Source organism: Apis cerana, linkage group LG3 (genome assembly GCF_029169275.1).
Source record: "Apis cerana isolate GH-2021 linkage group LG3, AcerK_1.0, whole genome shotgun sequence".
In the NCBI taxonomy this organism is placed as follows: domain Eukaryota; kingdom Metazoa; phylum Arthropoda; class Insecta; order Hymenoptera; family Apidae; genus Apis; species Apis cerana.
The window spans coordinates 8,946,875-8,959,592 of NC_083854.1; the positions used below are offsets into that span (position 1 = coordinate 8,946,875).

The 12,718-nt window shown below is 41.2% G+C and overlaps 1 protein-coding gene across 6 annotated transcripts in view; it reads left to right on the forward strand.

Moving 5' to 3' along the window:
• The window catches only part of LOC107998100 (uncharacterized), a 233,548-nt gene that overhangs the window by 75,381 nt on the left and 145,449 nt on the right, over window positions 1-12,718 (forward strand). For 3 of the 6 annotated variants that reach the window (XM_062072716.1, XM_062072714.1, XM_062072717.1), the window contains one exon: window positions 11,869-12,179. The exons of 2 other annotated variants lie outside the window; for them this stretch is intronic. The gene's annotated coding sequence lies outside the window, so the exon portion shown is untranslated. The remainder of the gene's footprint in view (window positions 1-11,868; window positions 12,180-12,718) is intronic. One more of the 6 variants, XM_062072715.1, reaches the window with a different exon arrangement.

Genomic DNA, 12,718 nt, shown 5'->3' on the forward strand with positions numbered 1-12,718 from the left:
TCTTTTTTCTTCTTCTTCTTCTTCTTCCCCTCCGATGGATGGTCGCCTCGAAAGGAAGAAAAAGAAAAAGGAAAATAAGGAGAGGAAGGAAAGAAGGAAGGGGAGGGAATCGAATTTGGAAAGAAAGTTTCGCGAGCGAGAAGGCAGAGGCCGTTTAAGCTATGTAAATGGAAAAATGGCGGGGCAAATCGCTTAAGCTATGCAAATGGAAAAATAGAGGAGTTGGGTTGGTTGGTCGTTCCGTTAAAAGGCGGTCGCGTTCTTTAAGAGCGGAGAATGGAGGGAAGAAAGCTTGAAAGTCGCAACTTTTTTTTATTTTTCTCTCTTTGATTTTTTTGATCGCCCCTCATCGATTTCTCAACGATTTTCTCGAATCCCGTGCTGGAAAAAGGGGATACGTCTTAGAAAAGAATTTTCGTAAGAAATATTGGATAATTTAACAGGGAAAAAAGAATGTAAAGAAGAATTATTTTCAGTCGAATTAAAATTATTAAAAACTTGATTCTGAACTTTGAGGATATTGCTATAATTTGGAATCTTTCCTTGCAAAAAAAAAAAAGAAAGAAAAAAAAAAGGATTTGCATTAAATCCAGAAAATTATCTTAATCTGGATCAAACGTTGGATTCAGCGCAAATTGGAAATTTAAGGTATAACTAACGCGAGTCTAAACTTGAGTGTTTAACCCACATCCGTCGAAAGGGCTGTTCCAACTTTTGGAAGCATCGTGGAACGAGTTGATGGTGTTTCCAAAGTTATCAGGAAAGGATGGCGATGCGGGGAGGGGTGAAACATCGATATCGTGTTCCAGAGTTGGATGGGATGGCGTATTTCTGTAACAAATTTCGAAATGTTTCCTTATTTGAAATTTCTCCCACGGCAAGAGAGTAGTAGAGATCCAATCGATCGAAGAAACCTGATGTTTCTGTTATGGCAAATATTTGCGCTTCCATGTTTATACTTTCGATTCCGTCGTTCCGTAGAGGTTATCCTTCCTTCTAAGTGTAAATAACGTCGAGTAAAATTATTTTCGAAGGAAATTGTGATTTATTTTGTTCGAAAATCTTTCCTCTCTCTCTCTCGATACGCTTTAATTATTTCTATAATAACGATTCGAACCGCGATTAGACGAAACTAATAAAATTTCTCTTTTTATCAGAGCTAGATTCTCCTGATAAGATTAAAAAAAAATCCGAGCGAATAAAACAGCAGTAACCTTCACCACTCTCTCACAAATTATTCACGGTTCCATCGATCAAACGAAGAAAGGAGAAGCGACGAGAAGAGATCGGCGATCTCGCTCGTTATTTAAATCCGAAGTCACGCCGTTTTCTCTCCCCGCACGCCCCTTTTTGCCGGCTATATTTACCCCTCTGTTGAATTAATCGGCACATTACGCTCCATATATATATATATATATATATATATATATATATATATATATATATTTAAAACAGGGATCGGCGACGGGGCATCGAGCGGAGCGGCGATGTAACCGATCCGCTTGCGATAATCGTACGTGACTGGCGTTGCTGAGCTGAGCAAAGTCAGCTCGAAAGATCGGTGAAAAGGGGCATTAAACGGCCGTCCATCGTGTATCTCGTATTACGAGAAGTTGGTGGATTTTTTCTGCAAGTTAACGTAAATTATTAGAAAATGGATGATAATAAAAAGGAGGGAGGGGGAGTAGGATTCCATAGAATATATCGCGAGAGAATTTATTTGTAACGTGGAAATGTAAGGTGAAATTTCGCGTTGACGGGAAATATTGGATGGTTGGATAAAATTTCTATTACGTCACCGACTGGTAAAGTCACGACTGGTGGAATACTTTGATTTTTCAGCGACTGGGAGAATATCAAGATCGTGGATCTCGAGGAAGAGCAAGTTGAAGAGCAAGGATATATCAAGCTTTATCCCGAGGCGGAGCACGTATCTTGGATAAGGCTCGGTGTTGAGCAATATCGAACTTCTGAAGTTGTAGGAATCAGGTTATGGACTATCTCGGGATCCGATATAATTCGGAATCGAGGAGCTCGGTATACAGCTTCGTACACACCGTTTTATTATTCGTTACATTAGAAAAACTGAGAAATAGATGGTTCGCCACGAAATTCCAATTGCCGGCTCGTTCCAAGATCAAGAGAAGCCGTGATTTCGGATTCAAGACCTCATCAAGATTCCCAAGATACTGAGTATTCAAATGTCTCTCTAGGGTCGCCGACAAGTGGATTGGATTAGGCAGAGTAGAACATTCAATTCCATCGTCCAATATCTAGGACTTAGGAATATATAGAATCTATTCCAGGATCTATGTCTGGTCATCCTGTCGGGATTTGAAAATTAAATTTCTGGATTCAATTTTAACCTTTCACCGATCATCCATCATTTCCGATCTCAAGCAAAAATTCAATTTTCAACGTTCAATTCCAGTCCTTAATCGCAGCAAAAGATTAAGTTTCCAAATCTAATTTCGAGCTTCTTTCGAATTAAGTTTCCATTTTAATCTCGAGCTTCCACGTAATAATCCATCGTCCTATTAGGTATGTAAATTAGTTCTTCCCCTCCTTTTTTCTTCAAAATTCAAGATTTTATCACATAAATCGATACACCTGAACGATCATCGTTTCACAAATTAAAATTTAAATCTTCGACTTTTTACACGTTCCATAAGACTCAGCGTTCTCTCCCAATGCCGCGCACAAATAATTTAAGTAGCTTCGACAGCTGATCTCCTAACTTGGAATGCAAAAAGTAAGCGGTGACGCAAACGATGCTTCTCGCAGAAGCCACAGAATGTTCATCATGATTCTTCTTAAAAACGAAACAACGTTCTTTCGAATGGCATCGCGAACAGAAAATAATTCAAATTTATTATTCTACGATCGAACATCTTTTATAATTTACACCATCGTTTATTACGATAATCGCGATGGTGGATTTCAGATGGCACCACGAACGAGAAGTAATTCGAATTCGGTCAGAAATTACGTTAAAAAAGAGAGGGAGAAAGTTATTTGCACACCTAATATTTGCAACAAAAGTTATAACGTTAAATTTCTAAATTCGTCGCGATACGAACGTAATATTCGAACGATCGAACATCTTTTATAATCGAGCAGTTTACACGATCGTTTATTACGGTAATCGCGACGGTGGTGGCGCAACAACGTGCCACCAAAGCGGATCCGGTATCTGGCCAGGCGACGAGTGGAACTCGCCGCTTAAATGGAAGTTGGCTTAAGTTCTTAGCCGATCCTTGCCACTGGATATCGGCAAGTTCGCCTCGAGGTTTCGCTCGAGGCACGCCTTGCAAACGACTCCCGCGCGGATTAACGCCATCCAGATACCGGTGTGCCCTCTTCTCGCCCCTCTCTCGCTTCAGTTGTCTGCTTGTAATTAAAACAGCCCTTAAATAATCGCGAATGCGCGTCCCTCCTCTCTTTATTGGGTTAGTAAACTCGGCGGTACGACGAAAGTTCTCGACGCCGCTTTGTTTTATCAACTTGAAATTTAGATTAGGGGTAAGATTAGATCGACTTGGGATATTTTCTTTTCAATCGTTCGGGAATTTTGGAATTTCTTTCTATCGAATTTTGAATTTCGCGCGTTTAAAACTTTGTCGTACAATTTTCTTGTAACGATATTCTTATTAATATCATACGTTATGACTTAAATAATATAAACGTGATAAATTTTGGGATTGAGAAAGGTATCATACTCGGTGGACGAACGATGAATTTTAATTTTAACAATCCAACAAATTCAAGTTTAAACGATACTCGTCGCCCCTGAAATCCGGGGCGAAATAAAATCCTACGAGGCGTGCACGTCCATCGCGGTTCGCTCTAATTAAATCCCGCCGAGTTTTCAGCCCGAAGAAGGAAAGTTCCCAAAAACTCGTCCGTAGAAACCATCTCTGTACCGCAGTCTCGTTTATCCAAGGTAAATGAAAGTGGGCAACAGCTCCGACCAGAAAAATTCCGAATCGTTGGAATCACTGGGTCACTGGGTGATTATCCGACGAAAAGGACAAAAGATTAAAAACCATTCTTCATTATCTCGTCGTTTCGAATCCTCATCGTTTATACACAATTTACGTTCCAAGTTTTTAATCGTTCATCACGAAAAAAACTTCCCAATCACCGATATTTCCACAATCGAAATTCCGCCCAATTCAATCTCAACAAAACTCCCCTTTCGAGAAATTCCACAATCCAATTTTTTTCGATCTTTACAAGAGATAGATAGACGACGAATCGACGAAAGAAAAAGCTGGAATTGCCTCGACGTGGATACGATTCGTTGGGCGAATTTCCACGGGTGGAAGATCGAAGACCTGTCGGGCACGCAACACGCCGAACGAAACGGAGCGTACTAGAATTCTCGCTCGCGTCGAAACTTTATTCTCTTTTGCAGAGGCGGCCTTATTGCGAGGGAACTTGTCACCCGCCGCACCTGCAATTTCTTCCTCTTCCCTTCTCTCTCCTCTCTCTCTCTCTCTCTCTCTCTTTCACAGCCACGTGAACGGTATTTGTTATAGTGTCGCGGCTGCCGCCAAAGTATTCCTACCTGATCACGTCCGGTCCGAGTCTTCGACGGGTTTCCGGGGAGGAGTTTAATTAAAATCAAAGTCACGTGAAACGACGTCCCGGAAAGAGGAAATACGATTTGATTGCGCGGAGAGGGGGGCAAAGAGATTTATCTTGTCTGATTTTGTGCGAGGAAGGAAGCAAGGAAGGAAGGAAGGAAGGAAGGAAGGAAGGAAGGAAGAAGGTTGAATTCGGTGGTTATTAAATTTGTTTCTTGTTCGGCGGGAAAAATTTAGCGAGATTTTTAGAGAGATTTACAAAGATATAAGATTACGATACTTTGGAAGTAATGATTGTCAAGGAAATGTTACCGGTGCCTCGAATTTTTTATGCCTTCTATAAAACTAAACGTATCAGTATCCTTGAAGAGGTTAATTTTGTTGGTGTTAATTTTTAATGAAGATTCTTATATTCTTATGTTTTTACTTAATTTTATGCTTTTGTTGTCTAATTTGTTTTTTTAATTACGAATCTTTTATTTTTTTTCTCTTTTCATTAAATTTCATTAAATTTTCATGAACAGGTAATTCCTCAATATCTTATCTTTGGATTAACAGATTCTTATGGAAAATCGAATTTTTATGAAAGAGACAGCAGCTTAACCAGAGATTTGCCGTATCATAACGCTTTGGATGTCTTCCATATTTTTTTTTCCGTTTGTCATGTTATTTCTCAAGTTTTTGCATAAATGCATAAATATCCGCAGTCGACTTATTTTATTTTATACCCATTAATGTTAATATCTTTAAAGAATCCATTAATATTCGTATTATTTTCATAACTCACATAAACCAAAAAAAAAAATTCTAATACCAAATCCTCCAAACATAAACAGGAACGTTGCTCGCACAACTTTCCATTTATCTCTCCTTTAGGAAGGGAAAACGAACACGCGCAACTTTCTGCACAGCTCTCGACCAAACACCTAAATAACCAAAACTTAGGCAACGCTGAAACAATCCGGTGAAGCGTGCCAGCTTCTGAAAAGACTCGTTCACCAACCGAGGTGTAATTAATTTTTAACCCAGGTCCAAAGGTAATTCGAAAGCTGCCGCGAAACAGCCCTTCATGGCGGGTGGGGGGTTTCTCTCCGAGAAATTCATCATCGCCAATGCGGAATAGATTAATGTCGCCTCTCGAGGGGTGGGGGAGGCGAAGAGGTGGCGGCTTTCATCCTCGTCAATGGTGGAAACTTGCACACCCTCCTCCTCCAAGTTAGGACCAGGCCGCTAAATTACTTCGAATCGAGTTGCTCTCAAAGGGGTTTTCCCTACCTCCATCTCGGCCTCGTTCTTCGTCGCGCCTGACCTAACTATCCTCCAACTGCCGACGCAATTCCTCCACCGCCCTCGAGGTGTTCTCGATCGGAATTACGATTGGGCGTGGATTGGGCGTGGAAAAACCGGGAACAGGGATTAGAGATTGTCGATGAACCAAGTTTCGGATCCGGTTCAGTCCGCAACAAGATTCGTGGCTCGCGAACTCAAGGATTCGGGCTGGGATTGGTCAAGTGAATCGGTGAATGCTGTAAAGTTTTACTATCTAGTGTCTGTCGTTTAGGCGCCGATTTTTCTGTCTCATTGTGAATAATAAAAATAATAAAAATCGGAAATTTATTTTCGTTAAAAATGTTTCTCCGTTTCTAATGTTCTCTTCGATTATATATACCTTTGGCCCATAAAGTTTCGTGTTTATGTTTCTTTTTGCTCTAGATTTTTTGATTTTGTTGCTGACTGTTGTGAGATAACGTGTAAAGAATTGATACTAACTAAATATATTCCAAGTATGTTTCTTGTGGTATGCCAGCTTTGGTTCGTCATCTTTGAACCTTGATCCCTTTCTATTTTTGTCCTTCGCCTTCGAAAATTTTTATAGCGGACGAGCATCCAGAAATTTTGCATATATTTCGCCTATAACTATAATTCTTCGATGCTACTTTTTAACCTCTCAGAGAAGAGATTCCCTTAATTGGCCGATCATTGTGATCTTCCAACAAATTTTCATCGATGATTCCACGCGTTTTCGATCATCGTTCCAAAAAAAAAAAATGTTTTCCCGCGCGAACGGAAGCAAGAGGGACGTAATCCCTGGACGTAATTTCTGTCCGTCGCGGCAAGAACTCGGAAAGCGCGAGCGGACCGGCGAGAAAGTCGCGAGCAATGCGGGGCGAGCACGCTCGCCCCGATTCGAGAATAGGGTCGAGCGGACGAAAGTAATGCCTGCAACGTGGTCGCCATGCCGGCTACACGCCGAAAGCATCGCCTCGAATAGCTTGCGAAGCGATCGTGCTGCCAGAAATCGGAGGGGAGAGGGTCGGATCGAAGGACCGAACCGCTTCCTTCTCTCATCCGCCCGATGTTATCGCGCCCTTTTCACGGGTTTGTCGGCATTCTTCTTTCGTTTCTTTCTTGCCCGTTTCTTCCTCGAGGTGAACGGAAGAATTCTAAGCAAAGTGGCGACGAAATTTGATTTCGATCGAGCGCGGTAGAAAATGAATGGCGAGTTGAAAATTCTTGATTCTTTGAATTTGTATTTTTATTGAATAGAACAGTTTCAGAGAAAATTGAATCGCACGTTGTACGTCTGTTTATGTGTACAGAATAGTGTTTAAAATCGTGGGATTCTTTGAATTTTCAAGTTGGAAAAATTTTTTCGCGTGACCAAGAACGAAATGGAAGAGAGTTAATTATTGTCTACGATTCCCTAAATTCCATCTGCCAACAGCTTTTTCCAACGTAGCAGCGCACAAACACCGTGTCTCGCCTCCACTTTCGCTCTCCTCGACCTTATTCGCGAGGGATGATACTCGCGAATAATAAATTGAATCTCGGTCTCATCCCTGGTTAAAGGAGGAGAAAGGCACTTTCGGATGAATCTGTAACGAGCAGCCATTTCTGGGTGCGAGAGAAGAGACGAAAAGAGAGCCATTTCGAAGGAAAAAATATAAAAGTATCGATCTTTCGAATTGGAAATTTTGAAAAAGGAAATAAGATGGATATGATACGTGGCGGAATTGTGAAATTAAATCGAATTTAATTTCGTTTGGTAATTAGAAGATAAAAGATCAGAAGGAGTAATTAATACAATAGATTCTGAAATTTAAAAAATTGACCAAGACCCTTACGATCATTAATCGACATTCATTTACTTCAATTTCTTCCCTTTCTTTTCGTTCTTTCGCAACTTTTAAAACAAAAATACACGATTCCATTAACTTTTTAAAAGTATCACAAGTAATACAATTTATATTTCCAATAAGAGAACTCTTTGGAGAATCCAAAAATAACACTTCTCCAATCAATCCTCGCACGCTTGCGAAACACCACATGTTTTATTGAAACAAACAGCACGGAAAATAAAATAAAAAGAGATGTTTCTCTACGTTACATTACCAAAAAAAAAAAAGTACAAAAGGCAGAAGGTGGAAAAGGCGATAACCGAAGGATGGGTCAGATACTACGAGGGATTTAAACTCGGCTCGGTTCGATTAAATTGCGAGCCCCATTCATCGGTGTATTTCCACCGATGGTGGTCTACAGGGATGATGTCGTTCCAGAGGTTCTGCCGATTAAGCGGAAGCTGCGGACCACTCGAATTCGAGGCTACGTTTCCGCTGCCTCGCAGTTCTCGCGCAGCCAAATTAAATTTACGTCTCTGGATATATGTGTGTGAGTGTGTGTGTGTGTGTGTATCGTGGAGCAAGCCCTTTGTCCGCGAAAATTTGAATATAAAACCGTGCACGTAATTCGAACAGCACGTCCTCGCTCGAAGAAATTTCGTGTCTTGGGCGAGAATTGAATTTATCCTCCTTGAATTGGAAGCGAGGGAAAGAGGATGGAAAGAAAATTTTATTGCGATATCGAACGATGGAAGCTTCTTCGAATAATTGTATTTTCTAGGCTTCGTGTGTTGTTGTTGGGTCTTGTTTGACTTCAACTTGACTCTCTATCTCTCTTTCTTACACAGTTCAACGAGATCCGATTCAGGACTTCATCCATTTGAAAATTATTATAAGTAGAAATAATTATTTATAATTTGTTTTCAGATTATAGTCTTCTATTATTATATTACTGAATGCGAGAAGGATAGAAAATTCTTCGTCGATTTCCCAGAGCATATTCCGACTTTCAATTTTTAAAATATATAATATTGAATTTATAGAGCATCTATGAGAAATCTAATTAGATATTTTATTAAAAAAAGATCCTCAAACTTTTCTCGCATTCAATAATACGATTATTATTAATTCGAAATTAATATTCACTATTGAAATTTCAATCACATTCACTTTTTGCCAATGAACCGTCGAAATTAGAGTTCTAATTCTAAGAGTTCCAAATCTTTGGAGATATAATATCTTTCCTTCGAATTAATTGGCCACCAAGGACGAGATCGAGTTGGAAATAAAAACGTAGCGAATTGTTATACGTTATAACAACGTATAAATGAAATTTTCCGTGGAAGTAATTTTACGGAACGGCGAGTTCTTTTTTCTGATTAACGGAGGAGGGATCGTTTCCCTCGATTTTCCGCGGAGATCTCACGCGTTCAAAAGGACCGCTTGCCACTTAATAGTCACGGAAAAACTCATTGGACAAATTTAATAATAGACTCTAGAATCCGCGGAAAGAAGCGTTTTACCTATTTCGTAATCGTTACGTTAACTATACAACGATTGCGGGGAGAAAATGGAAGAAAATGGATCGAGGGATTATCTCGCGGAGAGAAACCTCGTTTCCTTCGTTCCTCCAGAATTCCTGCCGGCGTTGAATAGATTTCAAACGGATTCATAATTTTCACGGAGATGAACGATACGCGTTAACGCGATAAATCTTTCTCCTATTATTAATTACTTCACGAAAATCCAAAGTCAAAGCTAACAGTTTCTTTCGATTATCAAAAATTATTTTACGAGAATATCGCTATAATATAATTAATATTACGAGGAATTGAACCACAACAGTTTGATTATTAATTGATTCGACAAAAATTCTAGCATTCGGGATCAAAATTCCACGAATTGGCTCGAAACTGGTCCGCAACTTTACGCTTCCACGATTCGGTGGTATCAACGGTGGCTGAAGTGAGATCCTACTTGAAGAGAGAATTTAATATTTCATGTTGAGGGCAAGAGAGAGGAGCGGGGAAGGGAAGGTTCGAGCTAATTCGACGAAGAAAAGAACGGTGGGGGAATACAAATTATTCGTGGAGTCGTGGCGCGTTCGAGTTTCGCGAGACGATATTTTATAGGCTCGCGTCGAATCCGCTCGCTATCTCGGCGAAATACTCGGGAGGGGGAAACTTGTCGCGTCTTTCAGAAAATTAGAATCGCTCTCATCCGAGGGTTGGGCGGGGAGGAAGGTTGTCCTCCTCCGCGTCTCTCCTCAATGAATAAATTTGCCTGAAAAAGTAACGAGTGGCGCGAGGTGAACACCCCGCCGATGCATCCTCCCCTTTTCATCGAACGAGAAATCTCCTCTCCTCCTCGAGAGTCGACGCTGGAAATTGCAGGGGGCAATTGTGGTGATGCGCGTCCGCTGATGGAATCTTCTCTCGAGGCGGTGGATATTGGAGCAGGTTCGACTTCGAATCGGTAGTCGAATAAGGGATGTAGGTGCTGTGCAATTGCTCAGGGATTCGAGGGGTTACAGGATTTTGTCCTTTCACTTTGTGATAGATTTAACGATACCGCGCGCGTTTCATACGTTTTCCTTTGTCGGATATATCAGAAATTTCAACACAATCCGATTGATCGAGACATTTGATAGTTCAGAATCAATTGTAAGTCAATTTTCATTTCTCGATGAATTGCAAAACAATCGATGGAGAGAATATCAAATACCAAACACAAATTACTTTATTCTTAATCCCGTTGTTACGATGACAAAAATTCTAGCTATTTCTTCTCGATCCAATAGATCTAGCATATATATATCTTTTAAGGTTTGATTATATGTAACGCGTCACTATATGCAGGATACCGTGATCAGCCAAACTACCAGTGGTTGCCAGTGACGAGCCGGAAAGCAGGGGTGTGATGGAGCGTGAACCGACAGCCTTGGCGTTTCTTTCACGCTCAAAGAGGGCCAATTACTTGGCGAACGATCCCAGAATCACACGGACGAACCAATGGATGGCGCTTCTGTTAGCCAGGCTCGGGTACTGCAATGCAGCTTTCACCCCCTCTTTCCTTCTCTTTCTCTCGCACGGTCACCCTCTTCTCTCTCTCTCGTCACCCTTCGCGACACCCACACCACCCTTTCTCTCCCTCTTTTCCGCTTCCCATCTCTCTCCCTCTCCCTTTCCCTCCCTCCCTCCCTCTCTCTCTCTCTCTCTCGTACAAAAGAGAGCAGAAGCATCTTCCATCTCTCGTGGACCTCGCACTTCCATTTTACGCGATTCACCACCTCCACCCCTCGTTTATTTCCCTTCGCTTCCTCTCTTCAAATGTCACCTCGCGGACGATTAACTTTCGCCCTGCGCCCACTCGGCCGTCCTCGCCTCCACCCTTTTCACGGCCGTTTGATTGGAGCCAGCTCTTCACCACCAAAGGCTGGTCCATTAACCGCCTATCCACCCACCCCTTCGGTGTAGCTTCGTGGTTTCCTTCGATTTTTCCAGTCGAATTTTCTTCTCGTTCCACCTGCCCGTTTATGTGCGGTTGAAGAAGAAGAGGGAAGGGAGTTGAAATGGGAATTTTCTTGCAACGGTTGATGGAATAGTTTTGTGTGGGGAGGAATTAGAGGAAACGCGGTATTCGTTGTTTCAGGTTATTCTTAAAAAAATGTGACGATGCATTTTGTTTTCATTATCATAAACATCGATGGGTACGATATCTCCTGTGGAACGATATCGAATCCGGCAAATCGAACTTTCTCCAAACAATGCCGTCCAATAGATTCCAACCTCATACATCGAACTTCAATTTAACTTTGAAACTCGCCAGTTCCAAGTTTCTTCGATCATTTATCGAGAATTTACAATCCCGCGACATCAAATACGCTCGACGTAGCAAACAATAATAGAAATCTATTTATATAAAATCTGCTCGATTTTAATCCCATCGGAATCAATCTTTCTCGTATCGATGAAAAACTTCGATCCAAAGTAAAAAAACTTTTAATTTAGAATGGAATAAAATTTATATATATATAATTCCCGTGTAATATCGCTAAATCAATTTAATCGAAATTAATCATTATCGAAATAATAACAACTACAACATATTATTAAAATCAAGTTAGAAAAAATTCGTAACGAGTTTTTGTCTCGTTTCAGAAGAAGAATGGAAAGAACTCGAGCTAGTTTCCGTGGCGAGATCAAAACGCGTCTGAAAGACGCGCGAGCGAATATGCAAACGAATTAATGGCGCGAAACGTTCCCCTTTGATGTTTATTCATCGTGAAACAGGGATTCACGTTTCGTGAGATGGCCTCGTAGGGAAACGGAGCAACTCCAATGAATGACCAGTGACGAACGGCCTCGTAAAGAAGATGGATCGGGGCTGACTGAAATAGACACGCGGCCAATTATCTTCGAGCCCGTTTCAGGTGCGCATCTCGCGAGAACAATGAATCACAACGACCCACGTAAGTTATTTCCACATCTTCGAGGACGACCTTATTCGTTCCAAATTCCTTCGTCGAATTTTATTTCCTTCCTCTCGCTTCCTGGCGTAATTGTAATTGTAATTGAAAATGGAAAAACCGTGACAATTAAACGTCCATCGTCATTCCTCTTAAGGAGCAAGATATTATTGGAATTAATATTCCAAATACGAACGACATTTCGCACGTTGACTTTCCACTTCTAACGCAAACGTGAAAAAGTTAAAGTAGTGGAGGGGAACATACAGGGGGAGATTGCGCGTGAAATTCAATATTTTGAAAAGAAGATCGTAGCGTGAAATGGCAGGATCGGGTTATGAATTTTAAGCGGACACGGTCGTTTTCGCCTCGATCAACCGTGGAGCATAGTTCAATTACGCATCGTCCATTCGATCATGGCCGACCGGTTCCCAATGCTCCCTCGTCGCGATTTCGCACGAGGATACACGCGTGTTTTTCCATTAAGGGGGCACGACGAGATGCTCGAGAGAATCAGAAGCAGAGAGAGAGAGAGAGAATTC